A 27,439-nucleotide genomic window follows, 5' to 3' on the forward strand; every position below is an offset into this window, starting at 1 on the left:
TATGTTTTAGAGTGAAAAAAGGAAAATTATATTATCAAAATTTTTACATCCTTTAAAAAATGTGGAAAAACATGTACAACCATAACCAAAATGAAATTTATTAAGGAAAAAAAGTGCAATTTTAACAATTTATGCCATTATTTGGCCTCAGCTTCTCATTTTTACATGTTCATTACAACATACAGATCACAGTGGATCTCCAAATGCACAAAACATTGAAGAACAGACAGAATATTGGTAAAATTACTCTTAAATCTCTTAAGACATTTCAGGTTGTTCATATTTGTTCAGGTTTTTTACATTTTTTGTAAAAAGCTAGTCTGTAAATGTTAAAATTTTGTGTAATTTTACTTTTTTTTTACACTAAAGCAAAGAGAAAAATATGTGGTTTTCATTATTTATAGTTTATTATGATAGTATTTTAGCTTACAACCTATCGGCCGGTAAGCTAAAACTGATATTAGAACTTAGTGGAAAACACCTAAAAGTTATAAAGTAAGGGAAGGGCTTGGGGTGGAGACACCACCAAACCCAAATAGTATAAAAGCTGGAGACGCGAGGATACTCGTCAGAGTTAGCCCCGGGGTTTCTCTCAACGTGTTTCATTTGTGTTCTATGAATAAACAGCTGTTTGGCTCTGAAGACTGGCTGCCTCAACTCTTCCTTGTCTCCACGTGTGACTTCATAGTAGTTTGTAGGACTTAGTTTAAAATTGATACCAAGTTTACTTGGAACCTAGGTAGTGTTGATTCAGGTTAAACATTATGACGGGAAATTCCACTTCAACATTTAGTAAATATCGGTAAAGTTTTGTGCATATGTGTAATGGAAGAGCGACTAGTGGTTCATAAATTACATTCTTGAAATGATGCGATGTCAGTAACATGTTTGTTTGAGGAACACCTGGAATACAAAACAATAAGTCATTTATTCTCAACTGTCTTTTCTCATTACAAAGATATTGCAAAAAAACAACCTCACTGGTGTAACGGGCCAAAGTATACCCCCAGCTGGAATATACCCAAAGTTAAAACACCTAGACCCCCCCCCCCCCCCCCCCCCCCCCCCCCCCCCCCCCCGGGCCAGATTACAACCCTGTGATATCAGTAGTGTTGAGTGATATACACATGAATTACTTAATTTTTTCTAAAATTTTATTAGGGTTCAGCTTTGCCAGTAAAATGAAGTCAGAAAACTAACTGACTTCAATTGTAAAACTCTAAATTACTTTTATTACTTCAATATCTATCTATCTATCTATCTATCTATCTATCTATCTATCTATCTATCTATCTATCTATCTATCTATCTATCTATCTATCTATCTATCTATCTATCTATCTATCTATCTATCTATCTATCATTTTACTACCACACTTCTCAGTAGTGTTTACACAATTAAAATCAAAGCGCATCAAATACAAAACACTATAATGCAACTGGAACAAAATGGTCAATTAATTTGATAATTTGACTGTTCATTATATAACTAGAAGCACTCGGAGAGCGCAGACCTCTGCCAGGGCCCCCGTGGGCCCCCCCATGCCAAGGAGGTTATGTTTTTGCCAGGGTTTGTTTGTTTGTCTGTCTGTCCGTTAGTGTGCAACATAACTCAAAAAGTTATGGACAGATTTTGATGAAATTTTCAGGGTTTGTTGGAAATGGGCCCCCTCCGTGGGCCCCCCCACCCCCGATCACCACCTAAATTTAATCATTTCTTCTTCATCCCATTTCCAACAAACCCTGAAAATTTCATCCAAATCTGTCCATAACTTTTTGAGTTATGTTGCACACTAACGGACAGACAAACAAACAGACAAACAAACCCTGGCAAAAACATAACCTCCTTGGCGGAGGTAATAAAAGTCATAACGTCCTGAAACTTCAAGTTCTAAGACCAGCAAGTTCTCCATACAATATAAATGTTCAAAGTTAAGCACTGAGAACAACATAGAACAGAACAGAATAGAGGAGAACAGAATCAAATAGAACAGAATAGATCAAATTGAGAACAGAACAGAGGAGAACAGAACCAAACAGAACAGAACAGAATCCAAAAGAATAGAACAGAACACAATAGAAGAGAACAGAATTGAATTGAATAGAATAAAAAAGAATAGAATGGAATCCAATAGAATAGAATAGAACAGAATCCAATAGAACAGAGTGGAATAGAATAGAATTTTTGACCCACTTGTGCGTCTAAGGGTACATTTATTTTTCACTGCATGTAAATATAGATATGTATTATCTACATGAGTCCTTGAAAAAAGGAGAAGTTTCCAGATTACAAAGATGACCCACATGTTTGCTCCACCCTTTGTGTTAGTGCCATCCATATAACAGTAATAATATGATATTTTTAGAATCTTAGCTCATAGGGGTCCACATATGGGTCCATGCTCAGTGTTAGTCTGGGACTGACCCACCTGGCCAAACCACTAAAACCTCAGTCGCGTCCAAGGGAAACAAAACCGAAACCAGAGTTCAATTTGTCGCACCCTATTAACTGGAATAAAAAGCTTTCCATGTATTTTATGTGAGTGTGTGTTCGTACGTGTGTGTGTTGAAAGTACATCACCCGATTTCATCTCCCCAAACCAAAATCAATACCATGCAATCCACTCGCAATCTACTTTCCAAATGGCCTTCTGTGAACAAAGAAAACGAGAATTAAAGTTAAGTGAAGGGCCTGCTGTGGGACTCCCCTGAGAGGAACTTTTCATTTATTTGATGTTCTTTATCCACAGCCCGGCAGCTGCTTTCTGCAAAAACACAGACTGATATATTTCGCAGAGTGGACATTTGTTAAAAAACACTTAACAAATCACATGCTTATTTAGACTGTATTGAATAAGCGTCAGTGCTGCTAATGTCATCCATTATAACTCACCACCCTGGTCCTCCAGATCTACTGTCCTGCATGTTTAGATCCAACACACCTGATTCAAATGATAACCCTATCATCGGTTGTCGCTTTTCCATTGGACATCTGCGCAAAAGTTTACCGATATTTACTAAATGTCGAAAAAAAAAAAAAAAAAGCGCGTAATGTCGGTTTTTTCTGTTAAATCACAAATGCGATGATTTGTTTATTTATTATCGCGAGATGACACGAGAAGTCATTCCATAAACATGGCGACGAACGTAAATATGGTGTTGATATACAGATATATTCATTATTATTATTATTATTATTATTATTATTATTATTATTATTATTATTATTATATATTACCTTCTATCCTGTACTAATTTAAAAAATGATTGGGTTTCCTGGTGCGTCCACATATACCGCGACATGTTTCTTCTTCTTCTTTGCTTGTTGTAACGTCCGTCAATATCCTTTCACCTTACATGTGTTTTTTGTTTTGTTTTTTTTTGGCACATATGGGCAAGGAACCAAATATGGTTACTTCACTGACCTTCATTGATTTTCTATATGACAATACATTTAGGTTTTTTTTATTTCTCAAGAGTAATAAAGTCTTATTTTGTCCTCCAATAACACACTGAGGTTGACATTTTTCAGTTTCAGAGTATTTCTATAGTGTCCTATAAAGGGTTAATACCTGGTATGTACTGTTTCCCTTAATGTTGGAATAAAATATTTTACCTTGGAGTTTTTATGTATACTTCTTGGATTTTTTTAAAATTTTATATTCATTTATTTTGTCACCTATGGGCAAGGAACCAAATATGGTAACTTCACTGACTTGATTTTCTGCATGCCAATAATTTTTTTTTTTTTTTTTTTTTTAAATTTCACAGAAGTATAAAGTCCTGTTCTGTCACCAATAACACCCCAAGGTTTTAATTTAGATTTTCAGAGTATTTCTATGAGTGTCCTATAAAGGGTTAATACCTGGTATGTACTGTTTCCCCTAATGTTGGGATAAAATATTTTACCTTGAAGTTTTTATATATACTTCATGGATTTTTTATTTTATTTATTTTTTTTGTCACATATGGCAAGGAAACCACATATGGTAACTTCACTGACCTTGATTTTCTACATGACAATAACCATTTTTTATTTATTTATTTTTTTAATTTCACAGAAGTAATAAAGTCCTGTTCTGTCCTCCAATAAACACCTCGAGGTTTAAATTAGATTTCCACAGTATTTCTATGAGTGAACTATAAAGGGTTAAACACCAGTGATGTTTTTTTTTTTTGTTTGTTTGTTTTTACCTTCTCCATCATCCTCTATCATTTAAAACTTTTCAACCCTTTCTTCCATTTCTGTGCCTCTCAAAAGTATCTTACCGACTTTGGAATTTGTGTACATCACCTTTTTGCATCGGCAGACGTGGAATTACGTGAAAATGAACTAAAGTAAATTTGATACAACCTTTCCACTCACATTTTATGATGTCAAATTTAGGCTTGCAGGGAGAATGCATAAATATTTTCCTTATTGGGGAACATCTGGTGAAGACGACTGACTGAAGTGCATAATTTCATGTTTTAGATTCAACAACTGTACATAAACTAGTTGGTATTTCAGCACATCTCACACACAGACGTGCATCTAGTCATTATTGATTTAGTTCTGATTTTCCATATTTTAACTGTAGTGATCATCAAGATCAAACTCAAGCGAAGAGAAGAGAAGAGTCGACCTAGTACGCATCCTGTCCTGTTGATATGTAGACTTTTCCCACCCGAATGCCTGGGAAGCTACATCACATTTCTTGAAAGCAGGTTATTGATGTAATTTTCCCCTCGTGAACACACCACCTTAGTCCAAACTGAATTAACCCGTAAAGACCTAAACATCCATCACTAGTCACTTTTCCATTGACCCTAAAATTGCACAAATATAACTTGCGCATAAAAATGTACCAAATGGAAAAACGACAATTTCGCCAAAAGTCTCATTTTTGGATTATAAAAGTTTTTTGCGCTGGCAGAGGTGGTTTTTCGGGCATAACGCAAATTGTATATCATGCAAAACTGGAATGGAAAGACCTTTTTCACAACTAGAGTCAGGTGAATTAAAAAAACAGATGTTGATGTACGTTACAACAAGAGAAGAAGAAGAAGAAACATGTCGCGGTATGTGTAGACTCACCAAGAAACCCAATCATTTTTTAATTTAGTACGAGATAGAGGGGTAATATATAATAATTTAATTAATTAATTTAACTTTTTATTTGCACAAAATAAAAACAGCGATGGAAAAAACAACAACATTCAAACAAGTAAGAAAATTGTGCAGGAGTGGTTTAGAAGCCAAAAAAGAAGGCTTACATCAGGGGTGTCAAACATGCGGCCCGCCAAAGGGTCCAGTTCGGCCCCTGGGATGTTTTTGCCAAGTGCAAAAATTCCACAGTCTTGAATTGAATTAGGCAAAAAAAAAATGTTTTAGCTTGAATTAAGGAAAAAAATGTTCAATTAAGCAAAAAAAAAAAAAAAAAATCTTCAATTAAGTAAAAAAAATCTTCAATTGAACCAAAAAAAACCCAACTCAAATTTAGCAAAAAAAAATCTTGAAATTAAGCCAAAAAATGTCCAATTAAGTAAAAAAAAAAAGTCTTGAATTAAGCCAAAAAAAAAAAAAAAAAATCTTCAATTAGTAAAAAAAATCTTGAATTAAGCCCAAAAAAAAATCTAGAATTAACAACTAATTTTTTTCCTTTGTTTTAGTGCAAAAAATAACATTAAATTATGAAAATATTTACATTTACAAACTATCCTGTAACACTAAAATGTGAATAACCTGAACAAAAATGAACAACCTGAAATGTCTAAAGAAAATTAAGCACAAATTTGAACTGTTTTTCTGCCTGTTCCTCAGTGTTTAGTGTCTTTGTAGATCTGATCCATAATGCACATGGAGAAATGATAAGTTGAGGAATAATAAGGTTAAAATTGTACTAAATTTTCTTACGTTTCTTAATTCAAATTTCAGTTTTTTCTTTTTTTCTTTTTTTTTTTTTTTTTGGATAGTTATAAAAGTAAGTATTTTCATAATTTAATGTTTTTTTTTGTTTTGTTTTTTTTACACTAAAACAGAGACAAAAATTTGGAGTTGTCATTACTTATATGTTATTATGTTATTATTTTTCTGGTCCGGCCAGATCAAGCTTAGTTGAATATGGCCCCTGAACTAAAATGAGTTTGACACCCTGGCTTATATGAATACCTCCCCACATAAAAAAGAATTTAAAAAATACAATATAACTGAAATAATAAACTAAAGTAAAACAATAAAAATGTAATCCCCATTACAAATCATCAAATACAAATCAAGTGATACACAGCCTTACATTTTTCCATGAATTAAAGTCCTTCTCAGATGCTTTTTAAACAATGATAAAGTAGATGCTGATTGAAGTTCAGGTCATAGATTATTCAACAGATTTGGTCCACCATATTTCAGAGAATACTGACAGACTGAAGTTCGGCAGTACGGAAGATAAAATTTGCTTGAAAATCGTGTCGGAAAAGTTGTGAATAACAGATCACAACATAAAGAATTGTGAAAAACTTTAGGAAGAATATGAGTTAAGGTGAACATATTTGGACATGAAGACACAGGTCTGGTAAACGTTCACATCAAAAACTGAAGAGAAGATTGAATTTTTTGGAAAAGAGGAGCAGATGAGTCGAGTCTCTTAGAAAAACTGATCATTCTTAAAATTTCTTTTGAATTAAGAAAATCTTATTGAGATAAGTGAGACAGGTTGCCGCCCAAATAGTATTGCAATAAATAATGTAAGGATAAATTAAGCAATAATAAAAAGTCAAGAAACAAGAATGATTGATCAATGAACGAACTCTGTTCAAAATGCCAAATGACTTCATGATTTTTTTACAGACAAGGTTAATATGAGATTTCCAATTCAATTTTTCATCTACAATAATACCCAAAAATTTAACGTAAGATACTTGGGTTATTCAAAGTTATCTATGAATATTTTGTTGTTTTCCTTGTTATACAGGGTGCCACAAAAAAAACGGGAACTTTTTAACAATCCAATAAAACCAGAGTGATGGGAAGAAAAATATTTTATTCATAGTAACTGAAACCTTAAACCATGCCATTTAAGAAACAATGATGGAATTTTCATTTTTTTAAAATGACTTCCTGTTGATGGCGTCCTCCTGTACGAATGCATTCTTGAAATTCTGCTGTTAGAGATTCCTCATTGACCGCCTTGCAACATCTCAGCTGGGATACTGTGAATTTCATCCTGAATTCTCTGTTTTAACTCATCCAGAGTTCTTGGTCGAGTCGTGTACACTTTACTCTTGAGATAGCCCCCACAAGAAAAATCACAAATGGACAAATCTGGCGATCTAGGGGGCCAGGGAACGTTACCGAATCTTGAGATCACACGGTCACCGAACAATTCTCGCGACAGCCGCCTGTGATTCTGTGATTATGTCAGAAAAGATATGTAGTGTCTTAAAACTTAATAAGATATGTGTAAAAAAAAACAAAAAAAAACAAACCCATCCCTTCTAAGTTTTATAATAAATGGCAGCCTTCTTAACTTTTTTTGAATCCACTCCTTCTTTTTCTTGTGATTAATGGACCCCCCCCCCCTTTTTTTTTTTTCGTGGGTGCGTGTGGGTGTGTCTAGCTTTTTTGTTTTCGTTTGGTATGGTTTTGTTTTTGAATTCAGAGGGATACATTTTATCGTATTTCTGACAAATGGATCAAGTTTGTTCCTCTAGTTCCTATAGCCATCCAGAATTTGTGTCATTCCTCTAAAGGTGTCCTTTTTTTTTGCAATCTCCCTGTTTTTCGTTGTTTTGTGGTTTTTCTGTGTGAACATGTGTGATGTTGAAGAAACCCAGTGAAGTATCATTAATGCTATGATTTGTTTTTTTTTTTTTTATGTGAGAAATACTGAAACTGTAAGCACCCATTCATATGTTTGTTTTGTTTTTTTTTTTACACTTTGTATGTATAAAATATGAAATGCGAAGGGGACTATGATAGATGGAGTATGTGTGAACGGTAATGCTGAAGATGTCTTGTTACCTTTTCCAATAAAAACAAAATGGGAACAATAAATCAAGTCCACAACAGGAGGATCAGATGAACCAGGACTCATCAGGTCTTCTCATAGACCTGGTCGGTTCAGGTCTTGGAGGTCGATCAGAGGTTCATGTAATTGTACGGAATCATCTGCAGTTTTATCTGTTCAATAAAAAAGAGACTCAAGTGGATGAAAAAAAAAAAAAAACAACGAAAAGAACAAACAAATCCATGACACCTATACCGTATTTTCCAGACTAGAAATTGCAACGTTTTTTCTAGTTTGGCTGGGGGTGCGACTTATACTCCGGCGCGACTTATATGTGAAATTATTAACACATTATTATATAATTTCACATGTTCGTATTTTCACACTGACAGCACAAGAGGGCGCTCTAGGCTGTGTACCCTGTACTTGCTACATCTGTACACTGAAAATTTTAAAAATTTCAACATACCGGTAACTATAAAGACAACTGAGAAGGACTGAAAAAAATGCCATCAAAAAAAAAATCATGTTCTGCAGGATTACAAGCTGCAGGTAGTGAAATATGCAGCCGGAAAACGGGACTAGAGCCAGCAGAAAGGAAAGTTTGGATGTGAGTGTGAGAAACTTGTGAGGGACTGGCGAAAAAGTGGAGGTTACTCTTACTGCAATGAAGAAACCAAAAAAAGCTAATTTGTGGTGCGGAAAAGCTAGGTGGCCACAGCTAGAGGAACGAGTTTGCACATGGGTGCTTGAACGACATGCTGCCCGGGGAGAGGCTTGTCAACAGTGCAGTTGCGTCTCCACGCCCAGGTAGTTGCCAAAGAGATGAATATAAATGACTTTGCGATAGGACCTTCTTGGTGTACGCTTCTATGCAACGCAACCGCCTCTGTCAGAGCAAGGATGCAAATGCGACTTATATTCCAGTGCGACTATATATATGTTTTTTCTTCTTTATTATGCATTTTTTTGGCTGGGTGTGACTATACTCCGGAGCGACTTATAGTCCGAAAATACGGTACAAGAGAACAGCTGTAGAATAGCTGTCCACTGTAGTGACCAGTATGCATGAAATCATTAACTAAACAAGTGTCCCAACTGTTTGCAAACTCGTATCGCCGCAGGTTTGTGAATACATTTTTGGAAAATTTTCCCAGTTGAGTATTTTGCACATTTGCATATATTCATCATGCCTTGAAGGCGTTTTAGTGGCAAATCACTGTAACACCTCTGTATTTAGGAGGGAAACTGTGATAACATTCATCTGCTTCAACTAAAGACAGTTGGACTCAACGGTGGAGTGAAGACAGAGATGGACACTGAGTCGGTTTAGACCAGCTCTAAATGTATTGATAGGATTAGTGGATCTGATTTACATCAGCGTATTGTTCTGGTTGCCAGTGGCTGTTTGGGTCTTTATCGGGGTTCCCACTCTTTCCTTGAAATTATTTTCCAGGACATTTTCAGCCATTACAGAGACAAATTACACTGGGTTACAAAAAAATGTGTGTTTTGCAAGTTGTCTAGGTTTTTCAACTGAATTAGGACCATTTTGCACCGCTAAATCCAAAAAGGACATCTGTTTTTCTCAATCAGATCAGGTTTTTTTTTGCTAATTTGATTTTGAAAAATTTGATGCATGACTTGCATACCATGTGTGGCGCCCCAACTTTTATCTTGGTCACCAAGTTAATACCAAAATAAGCTTGGTAAGCACACTTTATGAACTTGTGACTTGATTTCCTGTTAGGTACAATGGTTGTATTCACTGCAGATGTAGCTGAATACGTCAGGCTTATTTTTGCACGTCTTCTAGTCGAAGCCATTTCATTCACCTGTAATATTAACCCATAAGGACCCAGTGTGACATTTTGAGCAGTTCCCAAATGTTTTTTTCTCTATATTTAACCATCCTTCACGTGGTTTATCACCAATCTTGTAATATATTTATTGTATATTTTGTGTTTGTTTTTTTTTTCATTGAAAATCAGGGTATTTTCTGACATTTAATTTTACTAATCATGTAGATGTTCATGAAAGCTCAGAGAGAAGTGAGGATTACTAAAAAAAAAGAGAAAATTGAATAAAAGTTACTTTTTTTAGCAAAATATATCACTTAATGAACATAACCCCAGTGTCTCTATCCACTGTCATTGATCCAACTCCATGGGTTTTACTGGGGAACTGATGTTGTAGAAGATGACGGTGTTTCCACGGTAACTACAGAGCCTCTGAACGTCCAAATGGGTCATATCTGATAACCATGAAAAGATGAAGAACTGTATTTTACACCAATTATTGATGTGGATTAGTCGATCATCAGGGATTAAACAGTTTATATCAGTAGATGATTTTGGTAGATGGTGGATGTTTGGGTCTTAATGGGTTAAAAAAAACATTAATCATAAATTGGCAAAAGTAAAATCTTCAGAACTCGTTTATTGCAAGAAATATGAAAGAATTTTGTATCATATGATGTGAAAATGCCCATAAATGTAAGCAAAAATGTTAAAAAGCCAATATGTAGCATAGTTCAGAAAGTTGACCTGATTGAGCAAAATTAATGTGATTTTTGGATTCAGCACACCAAAATTATTCTAAATCAGCTCAAAAAACTTAAACAATAAATTTGTTGTTGACCAGTGTTATCATGTCATACACTAATCCATTCCTTGTCCACCCTCATTTTTTGGAAGTGTTCTTGTCTACAGTTGCAATTTGCATTTACTCAGATTATTTCTATGTTTATTACTCAGACATTTGATGTGCAGTCTAATGGCCATAATTTGTCTATGAAAATAATTATGACAAATGTGTAATAGAATAATGCAAACACACCCACAGATTACAGGGTAACTCAACTTTCTCTTGTCTTTCACTTTCTCTTCTGCACTTCCTCTAAAAATATTTGTATATTTTTCAATTAATCACTGACAAACTATTTCCTTTGTTTCATTTCAGTTTAGGCACACAAGGTTCAAGGTTATAGTTTGGGATTTTCATTAAAGTTAGTTTTATTTAGTTTGGACTTTTTTTTTTCTTTCTCTAATTCAGTTAGTTTTAATTTGTTTTTGGGGTAGGTTTGCTAGTTTTTATTAGTTTTCTTTTTTTATTCTAAATGCTTAGTTTTCATTTAGGTTTAATTTATTCATATCTTAAATCCCAGACAGGACTCTGTTGCTTTCTCCCAACTTTAGTCTCCATGTTTCCGGGTAGAGTGGGGACGAGAAGCCGACTCTAAACCACAAGTAACGAGAAGTGATGGACCGTGAAGTGCCGTATGGTGCCGCTAGCTAAAATTGCCAGAGCGAAATAATCGATTTCATATCAATCTGACATTGACAAAAACAAAACGAAGGGAATTTTATCAATACTGTTTATATGTTTTAGTTAGTTTTATAACCACAACAATACAGATTATCAGTTAGTTATCATTTTTTCTTTTAATTAATGTTTTATTTATTTCAGTTAACAAAAATGTTAAGGTCAAGGTTACTTTATTTATACCCGTAGGTAGATTTGTTTTGCAGTCTAGGGTGATTGCCTTGGCATTACAACAACACTTACATTGAACATGCAAGACAGGCACTTGAATCACGCTTACAGACCGGACAAAAAGACAGGACAAAACAAAAAACAAAACAAAAAGTGCTCATGTTCCACTATTCATCGGTATAGCAGCATGGATAAGTAAATAAAATAGGTGAGATCAAATAAATAAAAACAAGATGCAATAAAACACAATAAAAACCAGAAAAGATAAAACAGATAAAACAATAAAACAATCCGGGATACAAACCTGAGTAAGAACATACAAATAAATAAAAAAATTAAAAAATTGGAAGTCACATAATAATAAATAGAGCAAAAAAACAAAAAAAAATGGAATAAATAACTAAATAAGTAGTAAAGTGCAATGTCACTACTTTCTTACTGAGCTCAGTGGACGCGATGTGTTTTTTTTTCATTCTAGTTTTAGTCATTTCGTTTGTTTTCGTTAATGATAATAACCTTGACAAGGTCACAAGGCAGGGGGAGGATAATAATATTCAGGATAACTTAAACCGTTTCCAGGATATTTGACTTCTGTTTTCCATGACTGGAAAATTGGTCAGGTCATTTTCCAGGTTTTCCAGGACATGTGGGAAACTCTGTTAATGAGTTAAACAACAACTTGCAGGGAGGTGAGGCTGTGGTGCAGCTACTGTTAAGTGTAAGTATTATTATGTTATCTGCTGGTTTACTGAGACATAAAACAGAGCTTGTACCAAAGTGTTATACTCAAAAAGAATATGTGATCGTAATTTCAGCGACATGACAAGACACACAGCTCAGTGATCTGGAATATGTTAAAATCTGACCCGCTGGTAGCACTGTACAGAAGTCAGACAATTACTGAAGGTTAACAGGACTCAGTAGGAAAACAATTTCCACACTGTAGTCACATGTCACGTCTACAAAAAAAAAAAAAAAAAAAAAAAAAAAAAGGACAGTGGTGAAGTGGTAGTGGGAGTCAGTAGCTGCAGGATCCTATGGCTTTGGCGATGATATGAGCTTGTGAGCAGTGGACTGTGGAGTGGCTGGTGGTCTAGTTGTGGTACTAATCACCCCCCCTGAGTCCACAGAGGGAGCAGCCAAAATCAGAGGCAAGATCTGGCTCCACATAACATCTCAGAGGTACACATAGAAGTGTTTAACTTTCCAAAAGCTCCAAAAAAAATTAAGATATAGGATAAATGTTTACCTTGCACCCACTTGCCTGAACTAAAGGGGGAGCAGAGGTGGGACTGATCCCTGACCTGGTAACTAGGACTAATGAGCCACCGCAGGGACATTTTGGTAAGTCCTGATCATTGTGAACATATGATGGTATACGGTACAGGGTGGGGAAGCAAAATTTACAATGACATTTAGTTTGTTTTTTTCAGCAGGCCTACGTCAATTGTTGTTGAAAACCAAACATACTCATACCTAACACTATTATCCATACCTTTTCAGAACTTTTGCCCATATGAGTAATCAGGAAAGCAAACGTCAAAGGTGTGTGATTTGCTGAATGCACTCGTCACACCAAAGGAGATTCAAAACTACGTGGTAGGGTGTCCATAAAGACTGTTTATAATGGAAAAGAAGAGAATGACATGAGCAAAAACTATTACGAGAAAGTCTGGAAGATACTATTAAACAAGATGGGAGAAGTTGTCACCCGAATATTTGAGGAACATTTGCGCAAGTTTCAGGAAGCGTGTGAAGGCAGTTATTGAGAAGAGAAGGAGGACACATAGAATAAAAACATTTTCTATTATGTAGATTTTCTTGGTGGCAAATAAATTCTCAATGACCTATTTCAATAAACTAATTGTTCATACACTGTCTTTCACATCCCGGCCGTCAAAATATTGTGAATTTTGCTTCCCCACCCTGTAGATAGGACATTTATAGGATACTGTGTATTTTCATAGAGCTGCAGCTATTGACTATTTTGTAATCAATTGAATTGATTATTGCTTTGATTATATTCAGTAAACTTTGTGTGAATAGGCAAATAAAATAGTAAAAATATTTAGCCCTCCGGTATTCCATCCAGCAAGGCCCTTATTAAGCACCAAGTGTGTCTTTTTTGCAACTTGTGGATAATGTCAAAAAAATGTTTTCATACAGTTTGTTTTAACTCTTTTAACGCTTTTTTCTATTCATCAACTTGAGCTGTAAATAAAAATACAAAATGGTCAATAACTGTCACATTTTTTAAACCCTTAAAATGCTGTGTTTGTAATGTAAACAAACCATTTTTTTGGATGCAAAAAACACACACACAAATTTTTGTTTTTTTTCTCATATACTACATAAAAAGTGGATCACATATCATTTGATTTTTGCAGCCTGGCATATGTCAATGATTAACTCAACATCGGTTAATTTGCATTATTATTTTTGGTCAAATGTTCAAAATACTAGCATCTGTCACCAAGTGTGAAAAAAAGGCACACCTATAAATCAAACTATTACATATTATAGATTGATTTATTTTTCTGCTCTAATTTGATTTTATTTTTGTAAATCATGGTCAGCCCTACTACTACATATCAAATAATCATTCATTTTAGATTTTTTTTTTAACCCTTTATACAATCTCTTTTCATCATGATGTCACTACATTTTTTGATTAAAAAAACACAAAGTATGATTTTTTTTTTGTTTTTTCAAAATACTACATAAAATTGGATTACATATTATTTGATTTTGCAGCCTGGCATATGTCAATGATGAACAGCAACATTAACAACATTAATAAATTCATTTAGACCCTCACCTCTCAATGAAGCCCAATATCAGTAAAAGAGCAGGATTTATGTCTTAATGGCTTTCGGATCAAAACATTAGTTCTAATGGAAGAAATAGTGCGTTTTAGGCACACTTGGGAGACATGCTAGTCTTGTAATTTTCTTTTGTTTACAGTGTGCAAATTTTAGTTGGTGGCCAGAATTTTAAAGATCATGCAAAAATGAACAACTTTTGAATTTTAACCTTATTTAAATTGTGAAAAATATGAAGTTTTTTAACGCAAAGTGTGCCTAAAAAGCGCACCTGGATACCGGACGGTTAAAAAGACATGTCTAAAAATGATAAACAACTGTTCTTTATTCCAGAACCAGCTGACACAACAACCACAAAAATATAAAAGTAAAAAAACAAACACCACATCATGCAGATCCAGGCGTTAGCTTTAGCCACCTTAGCTTGTGTATTTATTTATTTATTTATTTATTTTTTGGTCACTCATTTGAAAGATGTTTATTCTTTATTATTATTATTATTATTATTATTATTGTTGTTGTTGTTGTTGTTGGCACAAAGCAAATTTACATGACAAGAATGGGAAAAATATTACAGAAGAGTAATACAGAAATACATTTGGAGACATAGTGGAATGGTTAAACAGAACCATTACAAATATCTGAAACAAAAATAAACAAAAGATTAAGACATTTGAAGTGTAATGAAAATCGAGAAACAGAAAGAAAAATAATAAATAAATCTGACTGGACAATGGAGCACAAAAGACTAAGGCAAGATACAATTAAACAGCAAGGACTTGGATAAACGAAAATAAAGTTTTCTGGCTTTTTTTTTTTTGACATATTAACAAATACTGAAGAGATTTGTAATACTTGATAAAATCACATAAAACAAATTAAAGGAGGGGTTCGTGTTTTTCTACTTACAACAATGAATATAATATTTACCTCAAAAAATTATAAGGTTAACAATATCTTGATATTAACTTCTAATGAATCCATAAAATAAACAATATCACATAAAGAAAAAGACGGAATGTGTTCAATTTTTAATGACAACCAACTGTGAATATCAGCCCAAAAGGAAATTGTTGTGTGAGCAATTAAAAAACAAATGTTCAATGGTTTCAGCCTCAGATCAGTACAGATTTTTCATTTGGTTTGTTTGTAAGAGAGGCTTTTATCACCAAATGTCAGAGTAATTATGTGAAAACAAAAACAAAGCTTTTATACAATAATCACCCACAAAATGCAAATGTACTGCAAATTTTGAACGATAACAACCCCTATTTCTGAATCTGTGAATCATGATCTGCAATCACACTCACGCCTTTTAGAATTGTGTTTTATTTTTTTTTGTATGAAGAGCATTGTGGTATTTTGTCAGAGTTGACATTTCGCAAAAGGCGACCACCTGAGTGCTTCTCTGACCTTCGAGTACTGACACCCAACACGAGTGGATTTGAATAACAGCGACCGACACATCTTCAGTCGTACCACCCCCGAAACCTATCTTAAGTTGAATCTATTAACCTTAATGTTGTACAATATCCAAGTAAGTGCACTTTAATGTAAGTTTTTGACTTTATCCCCCCTTCAAAAAAAGGCTTCAGAGAGGAAAAAAAGTGCACAGTGGTAGTGGAGGCGGAAATGCCAGCGATGTACGTATGCCAAGACAAGCCAACTCAGTGGGTTACATTCTAATAAGTCACCTCTGACTGTGAGATGACCGTGGACTTGGGAAGCCAAACAGCCTCCTCATCCCAGCTTGGCTCTTTTGATTCTGTCAGGCAGAGTTTCCCGCTGTCTCTGATAGCCTGACAAGTTGTGTAAATCAAATGTCCTGGGTTCAGTGGGTCTATGTGGACGGTGTGTTTATTGAAACTGTATATCCATGTGAAATCGTAGAGCTGGAAAACCTTTGTGTCATTACATAGCTTGCCATTGCACCAACCCCCAGAGGATTTGATTCATTCCTGAGTTGAACCCTGGTCTTCTTTCCAAAGTTATTTTACAACCTTTTCAATAGAAGATGATGACCTGTGGGGAAATCTCCAAATCCTATATGTCAGGAGACAGATGTTTTTACAGCGTTCCAAACTAGGACCTAAGTACCACATGTTCACCCTAAGAAGGTAAGGTGAACTAGTTTTTAGAAAAAATAGACTTTATTTGCCATTTGCACAGATACAGGGTGGGGAAGCAAAATTTACAATGAACATTTAGTTGTTTTTTCTCAGCAGGCACTACGTCAATTGTTTTGAAACCAAAAATATTGATGTCATAATCATACCTAACACTATTATCCATACCTTTTCAGAAACTTTTGCCCATATGAGTAATCAGGAAAGCAAACGTCAAAGAGTGTGTGATTTGCTGAATGCACTCGTCACACCAAAGGAGATTTCAAAAATACTTGGAGTGTCCATAAAGACTGTTTATAATGGAAAGAAGAGAATGACTATGAGCAAAACTATTACGAAAGTCTGGAAGATACTATTAAAGAAGAATGGGAGAAGTTGTCACCCGAATATTTGAGGAACACTTGCGCAAGTTTCAGGAAGCGTGTGAAGGCAGTTATTGAGAAAGAAGGAGGACACATAGAATAAAACATTTTCTATTATGTCAGTTTTCTTGTGGCAAATAAATTCTCATGACTTTCAATAAACTAATTGGTCATACACTGTCTTTCAATCCCTGCCTCAAAATATTGTAAATTTTGCTTCCCCACCCTGTACTAGTGTCCTTTTAACCCATAAAGACCCAGTGTTACTTTTCTGATAGTTCCCAAATGGATTTTTCTCTGTATTTAGCCTTATTTAAGTGATTTATCACCATTTATCAAATATTATCCTCTGCATTTTGCATTTTTTACCGTAATGATGTATTTTTCTATGTTTAATTTGGATGTTCATAAAAACTCAGTAAATTCAAAGATTATTATATCAAGACTTCGTATCAAAAATGGAAGAAAAAGTGACTTTTCTAGCAAATATATCAATAACTGAATACAAAACAAATCTCTATTTAACCTTTAAGTGATTTATCACCATTCATCATAATATTATCCTCTCCATTTTGCATTTTTTTCAGTAAAAATCTGTTATTTTCCTATATTATTTTACTGATCATGTACTTGAATCATCATGCTGAGGTTACATTTGAGGCTTATCATACCAAAAACAGAGAAAACTTGAGAAAAAGTGACTTTTTCAGGAAAATATATAATTAATTGAACATAAACCAAGTGTCTCCATCCACTGTCATTGATCAAACTTCATGGGTTTTACTGGTGAATCAATGTTGTAGACGATGAAGGTGTTTCCATGGTAACTACAAAGCCTCTGAATGTCCAAATGGGTCATATCTGATGACCCTGAAAAGATGAAAAACCGTATTTTATGCCAATTATTACATGTATTGATAGGATTTATGGATCAGCGGATATTAAACATTTTAGATAAATTTTACATTTTAGGTAAATTCTGCTTCCCCACCCTGTATATCGCAGTATAGGTACATTGGAAATCTTGTGTCTTTACCTGAGTCACGGAATCTGAAAAGACATGAACAAAACTAAGCATATAAAAACATACAAAACACTTATTGCACAGAAAGACACAAATACACACTTGTAAAATAGAATACTGTGTCAGAAAAAAAACAAACAAAAAAAAAACTAGAAGCATCCGTAGAGCACAGGCCTTCGCCAAGGCAGATCAGTGGGCTCCCATGCCCCCCCCCCACCCCTGATCACCAAAATTTAATCATTTGTTCCTTGTCCCAGTATCAACATTTCCTGAAATTTTCATCCAAATCCATCCATAACTTTTGGAGTTATCTTGCGCACAGACAGACAGACAGACAGACAGACAGACAGACAAACCAACGCTGGCAAAAACATAACCTTCTTGGCGGAGGTAATAAAAGTACTAGGAGTTACTACAACAAGTTACTACACATTCAATTAAAATATTGGGAGGTAGAACAGGTTAGTGTACATTCAATTAATTTTACCAAAATCTTAGTGGCCAGATCCAAAAAAAGTATTGTATGTAATATACAAATCACTTGCAAATGGTTAAATTCACTGTAAACTGGTATAAATACATGACCGGTTAAAAGTTTTAGAACACCCCTTTTTCCAGTTTTGTATTGAAATTCAAGCAGTTCCAGTCCAATGAACAGCTTGAAATGGTAAGTGGTGAACTGCCACAGGTAAAAAAAAAAAAAAAAAAAAGGTATGGTTTAACCTTACCTTTTTTTTTTATAATGTACATTTCAGAATTATACAAAAAGGCGAACAAGAAATGGGTTAACAACTTAAAGCAGTTCTGCAGCAATGGAGTTGATCAAGCCTGGAAAGTTAGTGCTACCAATTCCTACAGATGTCCCAACGTTTGTGAATTCCTTCCAACTCCCTCTGTCTGCAGAAAAGTAGTGTTGGAACACACTTTGGTACCATCCTGTTGGGAGCATTATTTGAACAGTATTGTACTGCAGAAAGTAGTGTGTTACTATAAAAATGGAAAAGAGGAAAAGGCAATTAACGATAGAAGAAGGCGGGCTCTGTGGTGGGCCTGAAGCTGGACTCGGTAGAAGAGGCGACAGAGCAGAGAACCCTGTCCAGACTGAGGGCAATCATGCAGAATGTCAACCACCCATTATACAGTGTCCTAAACCAGCAGAGGAGCACCTTCAGTGACAGACTGCGCTCATTGAGCTGCTCCACCACTAGATACGCAAAATCGTTTGTCCATCGTGCAATAAGACTGTATAACTCTTTAAGTGGGAGGGGGAGGGAGGAGACGAGAGGAGGAGCAGCTGGTGGGGATAGATAGGAGGTAGAAGGCCAGGAACGCTTCTGTCCTCGGGTGGGTTTCTTTAATGTAATGTTTTTATGCTTTTATGTTTTATGTGACAGGTAGAAAACACATCTTGTCTTTTAAGTCTACCTCTTTTTAATCTAAGCTATTCACAGCTACTTATACTCTGGATTTATTTATTTATTGTGTGCTGATGTGGTATGGCTGTGTTTGTGGAGCGGTGACCACATTTTGTATTTTGAATTTCTCCTAGAGATGAATGTAAATCTATCTATCTATCTATCTATCTATCTATCTATCTCTATCTATCTATCTATCTATCTATCTATCTATCTATCTATCTATATCTATCTATCTATCTATCTATCTATCTATCTATCTATCTATATCTATCTATCTATCTATCTATCTATCAGAGAGACAGACCATCATAACACTTAAAAATGTAGGTCTGTCCTACAGAGAAATGTCCAAGAAAGTCCAGGTGTCAGTCAGTCCAGTTTCCTTCACCATCCAAAGGCACTCAGAAACTGGACTGGGAAATGCTGACAGGAAGAGGTCTGGAAGAGCCGAAGACACAACAGAATCAGAAGACTAGTTTATGACAGTCAACAGCTGGAGTGAGAGGAGACAGACAGGACAACAGCTGAAAGCACAGAGAAGATAGTGGTCGTAGTAAGCAAGTCTGAGTTTCAACTGTGAACAGAAGACTGAACAGTTGCAGGTTTGATCAGTCCATAACACCTTCTTCCAGTCTTCAGTAGTCCACTGGTGGTGTTTCATGGCCCAGCCAAGCCTCTTTTTTATTTTAAAGACTCAGCAATGGCTTTAGCTGCAACTAGACCCATCAAACCTGCAACTGTTCAGTCGTCTGTTCACAGTTCAAACAAAACAAAAAAAAAACGGTCCACCGGAAAGGATATTCCACAAAAAAACTAGAAAAACTAGAAAAGCACTCAGAGAGCACAGAACTCCACCAAGGCAGCTCAGCCCCCCCCTCCAATCAACACCAAAATGTAATCATTTGCTCCTTTTGCCAGTTTCAACATTTCCTGAAAATTTCATCAAAATCTTTCCATAAATTTTTGAGTTATCTTGCCAACAGACAGACAAACAAGCTAAAAATTTGCCCCCCCTCCCCGATGGTAGAGGTAACTAGAAAAGCACTTGGAGAGCGCAAACGACATTCACCAAGGCAGATCAGTGACCCCATGGCAGCTATGGCTCAGTTGGTAGAGCGGGTCATCCAATAACCAAAGGGTTGGTGGTTCAAAATCCTGGCTCTGACTGTCCACATGTCGAAGTGTCGTTGGGAAGACACTGAACCCTAAATTGCTCCCAGTAGGGCCAGGCAGCTATGCATGGCAGCAGTCGCCTACTGGTGTATGAACGTGTGTGTGAATGGGTGAATGTGAGGAATTGTAAAGCGCTTTGGGCACCATGAAGGTGTAGAAAATGCGCTATATAAGTTCAGTCCATTTACCATTTTTTTACCCACTGATTACCACCAAAATTCAATCATTATTACCTCCACCAGGAGGTATTGGGATCACTTTTTGTGTGTTTGTGTGCGTGTTTGTTTGTTAGCAAGATAACTCAAAAAGTTATGGATGGATTTTCATGACATTTTCAGGAAATGTTGATACTGGCACAAGGAAGAAATGATAAAATTTTGGTGGTGATCAGGGTGGGATGGGGGTGGGGGGGCACTGATCTACCTTGGCGGAGGTCTGCGCTCTCCAAGTGCTTTTCTTGTTTGTTCCTTGTGCCAGTATCAACATTTCCTGAAAATTTCATCAAAATCCGTCTGTAACTTTTTGAGTTATCTTGAACAGACAAAGAAACAGCAAACCCCGATGAAAACATAATCTTCGTGGCAGAGGTAAAAACAAAAAATGCATCTGAAAAAACTGTTGCATCATGATGTTTCCAATATAGGAACTTATTTAACCTGTTTAACCCTGACCATATTTTCAGGGGAAAAACGCCTAAAAAGACATACCCAAAGTAAATGAAGAATTCCTTCACAATAATAAGGTTCATATGGATGTTCTTGGTGTCTATGGACAATTAGAGACCTCACAGAATCTATTCCCATTGTCTAAAATATTGTATCTATTACTATGCCTGAGTAAACTGTAACAAACTAAAGAGAAATTAGAATTTTTTATCCTTGCCTGTTTTTTTTTTTTTTTTTCGGCTGGATTGACGATGATAAATTAATTGATCATGTCAGAGATTTTTAATAGCGTATATTTCAACCCACAAGATTAAAAATAATGTTTGAACATTAAAGTTTGCACTAAAATACACTTTTGATGTACTTTTATTAACATAAGGGTCTAAACTTTGAGCAAAAGTTGAAAAAAAACATCCATTGTCCTGTTATTATATTTTTATAGTAGATGAATATTAATATAATTTTTTTAGCCCTAATATAATTTTTTTTTTTTAGCTTTTTAGCTTAAATTTTTTTGGCTAAAGTTAAAAAAAAGTAAAAACTTGTACTTCCTGGTTCTCAGGAGGTTCCCGTCTCAGTATCACTCTCTTTGTCTAAATTTTCACATTTGTGATGACAGTGAATTACTGTTTAACTCTCCGGTATCCAGGTGCGCCTTTTAGGCACACTTTGCACATTGTGTTAAAAAACTTCATATTATTTTTCACAATTCAAATAAGGTTAGAATTCAAAAGTTGCTCATTTCTGCATGGTCTTTAAAATTCTGGCCACCAACTAAATTTGCACATTGTAAACAAAAGAAAATTACAAGACTAGCATCTGTCTCCCAAGTGTGCCAAAAATGCACTATTTCTTCCATTTTATATGTATGATTAAGGGCTGACCTGGATTCACAAAAATAAAATCTAATTAGAACAGAAAAATAAATCAATATATATTTAATAGTTTGATTTATGGGTGTGCATTTTACACACACTTGGTGACAGATGCTAGTATTTTTGAACATTTGACCTAGCGCCAAAAATAATAATGCAAATTAACCATGTTAGAGTTAATCACTGACATATGCAGGGCCAGAAAAATCAAATATCATATAATCCACTTTTTATGTAGTATATTGAAAAAATATTTTTTTGTGTTTTTTTCCATCCAAAAAAATGGTTTGTTTACATTACAAACACGGCATTTAAAGGGTTAAAAAATGTGACAGTTATTGAGTATTAGGTATTTTTATTTACGGCTCAAGTTGATGAAATAGAAAAAAGTGTAAAAGAATTAAAAACAAACTGTATGAAAATTTTTTTGACATTATTCCACATGTGTGCCAAAAAGGCACACTTGGTGCTTAGTAAGGGCCTTGCTGGACGGGATACCAGAGGGTTAATGATATAAAGCACAAAATGTTCAGATAGTAGACGGACCCAGTCAGTAGGTGTGTTGTCTCTGCGTCTCGGGTACTAATATAAAAAGTTATATCACATATTATCTATCCTCATTATCCATAATCCCAGAGTGTAACAGGTGCAGAACACAACTTTAATGACCACTACATCCTGACTGAACTACTGTTAGTGAAGCTGATGCACCAGTCTCTTTAGGAGGTAAAGGACGCACGCTGTGACGCTAAACAGGACATCGGTATTTTTTACCTGACATCCCAGATATATTCAGTGACACAGGTGTAAAATCAGATTACATTTTGTGCAAATGCTGCAGAATAGGCTTATATGATGTGATTTGATGATGCATAAATCAGTGAGGTAGTATTTTTAGTTATTCAAGTAAATTACGATAGCATTACACTGAAAAAGGCAGAACAGATAAAAGACAATGAAAAATGTCACTCTCTACATTAACTGTGCTTGATAATGAGGCAATTTGGATAAGATGCCCTTAGTTCAAGCTTTTATCCTTTGAAGAAACAGACTGTCTGACCTCTGTGCCCAAAGTGTGGGACTACACAGTTTACTTTTTTGGACCAATTACGGCCAAGTATATAAACTTTCAGTCCTCCAAATTATGGCTTTGCTGTACTGGAAGGGTTTGTGACTCGGTGGAATTGATGACCGTCCTGTTAAAATCCTGCATTTTTTTTCAAACCAGTAATGAATCACAGATATTCCCTTCATTCCAAATTACCGTAGCAGTGAAACCAGAAGACACTTTTTTGGACTAGAGATGGTATATGGGTAAATTTACATAGACCTAAAGGGTTAAAATGGCTCATTATTATTATTGTTATGTTGTTATTATTGTTGTTATCATTATTGTTATTGTTGTATTTGTTAGTTGTTTTTATTGTTGTTGTTATTGTGTTTTTTATTGTTGTATTATTGTTATTGTTGTTGTTATTTGTTGTAACTTTTATTGTTGTTGATATTATGTTGTTGTTATTGTTGTGATTATTATTATTATTGTTGTTATGGTTATTATTGTTGTTATTATTGTTATTGTTATTGGTTTTATTTTTGTTATTGTTGTTATTATTATTATTTTATTATTATTATTTGTTGCTGTTGTTGTTGTAATTGTTGTTATTGTAATTGTTATTGCTGTTATTATTATTATTATTATTATTATTATTATTATATTATTTTATTGTTGTTGCTGTTGTGTTGTTATTGTTGTTATTGTAATTGTTATTGCTTATTATTTTTTATTATATGTTGTTGTTGTTATTATGTTGTTGTTATTGTTATTTTATTATTGTTATTTTATATATTTTATTATTATTATTAGTATTATTATTATTATATATGTTGTTATTATATGTTATTATTATTATTTTATTATTATTATTGTTGTTGTTATTATTGTTGTTATTGTTGTTGTTGCAGCAGAAAGTATCAGTTCATGAGGATGCACATGATTGGGTTGCACAGGAGACAGTAAAATCCACAGACTTCACACGGTGACGCCCATTCACATGCTTTCAGTCACCCCACTTACCGACTAATTCCACAATTATCTCACACAATAAACCAGAAAATATTCACCAAAGAGCGATATCTTGCTGTAACCTTGAATGCTGAGTATGTTTGCCTCGCCCTATTCCTGACACGCCGCTGTTTGTTTACAGTTTACCAAAGACAGGGCTGGTGTAGCTAAGCAGGCTTTATCAACGCTGGCCATTCGCACCCAAGTGTCCGAGCAAACTGTTAATTTGTTTGATGGATTGAGAAAAACAATCTATTGTTGCAACAGCTGGGCAGTACAAAGCTAGCATTTGGAGCATGCTCATATGAGACCCCCAAACTCAAGGTCATTTGACAATCTGAGCCCAATCATCAAATAATCCATGTGAATTGTTGGACATAACTCCAGGTGGTAATGAGATTTTTTCTTTTTTTTTTTTCTATCAAATCAATAACACATTTGCAATCACATAAGGTTAGAATGGGCCTGTTATATAATTATTAGAGTGAGCACAAAGTAGTTTTGAGTGAAAACACAAGGCCAATGAAGAGCAACAGACCTACTGATTCTACAATTTCCTATTTTTCACCTGATTCTTACCATGTTGTGAGTGAATTTTTATTTATTTAATTTTTTTAAAAATTTTATTTATTTGCACAAATAAAAACAGCAATAGAAAAAACAGCAACATTCAAACAAGTGACAAAATTGTGCAGGAGAGGTTAGAAGCCAAAAGAAGGCTTATATGAATACATCCCCTGAAAAGAACAATACACAAAAAAAAAAATAAAAAAATTAAAAAATACAATATAACTGAAAAAAGTAAAAACAATAAAAATGTAATCCACATTACAATCATCAAATACGGATCAAGTGATACACAGCCTTACATTTTTACATGAATTACAGTCCTTTTCAGACGCTTTTTAAACAATGATCAAGTAGATGTTGTTTGAAGTTCAGGTCTTAGATTATTCCACAGATTTGGTCTTCACGATATTTCAGAGCATACTGACAGACTGAATGAAGATCGAATAGACTTGACTGACAGTTCGGGGAATGTGATTCATAAATATGGACAAAATAAAACCAACTTCTGATTGAAAAGGTTAAAAAAAAGGAACTTAACAGACTGATCACTAAATGGCACAGGTGTGAAACATACAGTCTGTCGGCCAAAACTATCCACCAAAGGATCCAATGCCTGTGGGATGAATTTGTGAAATGCAAAAATTACACAGAAGATATTAACAAACAGTAGAATCATTTTAAACCAGGTTCCAGATACAGACTAATTTGATCTGAAGTGGGTCAGACCAGTATACTAACAGAATAACCTGGAAATCATGAAAACTGCAAATTTTCTTGATGTTTTAGTGTAAAGAAAAAAAGTTAAATATGAAAATGCTAACATTTACAAACTATCCTTTCAAAAAATCAAGAGATTCAAGAGTTCAAGAGTTTTTTTAATTGTCATGTGCACAGCAAAGCAGGTAGTTATACTACGCAATGAAATTCTTATTCTGTTCATCTCCCTAAAAAACATAACAATTAACAATAAATGAGAGTAGGGGAAACAATAGTACTAATAAAATCAACTATAAAAAATAAAAAAAATGTGAATAACCTCAACAAATATGAACAACCTGAAATGTCTTAAGAGAAGTCAATGCAATTTAACCCTTTCATGCATGAATTATGAAAACGTTAATCAAGATTTTTTCTTTATTCCTCTTTAGGCATTTAAAAAACAATGAGATGATTTTTTTTTTTTTTTTTTTATGGAGCTATTTTTCATGGAGTTGCAAAAATGTGCGTTTAATTTTTAAAGCAACAAAACGTGTATTTACTGATACTGTGTGAAAACTATGAAATAAAAACATTAAATGCTGCGAATTTGATGTTCTCTCACATTTTAACATACACTGCAAACAAAAAGTTATGGCTATTTAAAATTTTTGGAGCTATTTTTTTTTCATTTGGGATTTTGCACAACACTTTTTACTTTTTTTGTGTGTGAATTGAATTAAACACATTTTTTTAATGACCAGACATAGTTTTATTTACAAATGGCAAAAATGACAAAAAAAATGCAAAAAAAAAAATATCCTTAACTTTTGTTTGTAGTGAACGCCAATACGAGTCACTTCATGGAGATAATATGCCAAAAAAAAAAAGTGTTTGTTGTTAATTACAGTCTAATAACGATAACAAGGAATTGATTTACACTCAAACATGTTAGATTCGGTTTATCAAGAACAGCCAAGTTACAGTAATGTTATCAGTTGCAGTGTTTTGTGTATTGTGTTGACTGATATGAAACTAAAAAAAAAAAAAAAATCAATGAACATACAAGAGAACAGCTGTAGAACAACTGTCCACTGTAGTGACCACTGTACATGAAAGGGTTAGTCAATATAGTTATCCCTCACTATCCAACTCCGTGGGTTTTACTGATGAATCAATGTTGTAGAAGATGATGGTGTTTCCACGGTAACTACGGAACCTCTGAACGTCCAAATGGGTCATATCTGATGATCATGAAAAGACGACAAACTGTATTTTACACCAATTATTGACATGTAGTGATAGGATTAGTGGATGGACAGTTTAGATCAGGGGTGTCCAAACTTTTTTTAAAGAGGGCCAGATCTGATAATGTGGAGATTGCCAGGGGCCAGTTGTCCCTTCGGACGTTTTTTAAACAGTAAAAATTACATATAAAAGCACTGTTCTACAACAATTTTATTTTCATTGTCACAATATCATTTTTTAAAATGGCAATGTAACCAAATCTAAGCCAATCAGGTGTGAGCAAGTTAAAAAAAAAAAAACATTTCTGCCTTCCTTTCACATCTGGAGTCAGAAAACATAGAACAAACTGTGTGGAGTATCTTAAACGCCCAAGAAGTTGATACAAATCTTAACCCCACATTCATTTTAAACATGACTTATATGAGTAATCATTACTCATATATTACTCAGTAATGCAAAGTCTGTTAACATTTCAGATGAAAACATATGTCTCTTACTCTTGTCTTTCACAAAATCATTCAGAAAGTAATATTTTGTGTCACATCTACAAGTACATAACACCAGCAGTTACAGGCAACTAACCTGGCAACTTGGTAGCCTGCCCTGGTGGTGAATTCACTGAACTCAGGTTCACATGCAGAGTCACTGTTGTGAGTTTAAAGCAGTTGGAATTTGCTTCACTTTTCGGAGCGCTCACTCCCTGCTAGCTTGTCGTATGCGTTAGCATGTTTGTCTGCTCGTGTCTTTACACTGAATTCCTTAAACAAGGCAACAATCTCTTGACAAATTAGGCAAACACAATCGCCTCGATTTTCAGTGAAAAAAATTGTAATTCCCATTTCTCCTGGAAGCAGGGCCGTCACTGTCAACTTTCGTTTTTTATTTACAGGCGCCATGGTTAGAAATAGCGAAAAGGGT

The 27,439-nt window shown here is 34.6% G+C and overlaps 1 long non-coding RNA gene across 1 annotated transcript in view; it reads left to right on the top strand.

Annotated features, from left to right (window-relative positions):
• Positions 1-17,389: 17,389 nt before the first annotated feature.
• Positions 17,390-27,439, top strand: part of LOC115414403 (uncharacterized) — a 19,096-nt gene continuing 9,046 nt past the window's right edge. Inside the window, exons 1-2 of the long non-coding RNA XR_003934613.1 lie at positions 17,390-17,487; positions 25,650-25,651. This is a non-coding gene — a long non-coding RNA (uncharacterized LOC115414403). The remainder of the gene's footprint in view (positions 17,488-25,649; positions 25,652-27,439) is intronic.

The sequence above is a fragment of the Sphaeramia orbicularis genome, chromosome 22 (genome assembly GCF_902148855.1).
Source record: "Sphaeramia orbicularis chromosome 22, fSphaOr1.1, whole genome shotgun sequence".
Taxonomy (NCBI): Eukaryota; Metazoa; Chordata; class Actinopteri; order Kurtiformes; family Apogonidae; genus Sphaeramia; species Sphaeramia orbicularis.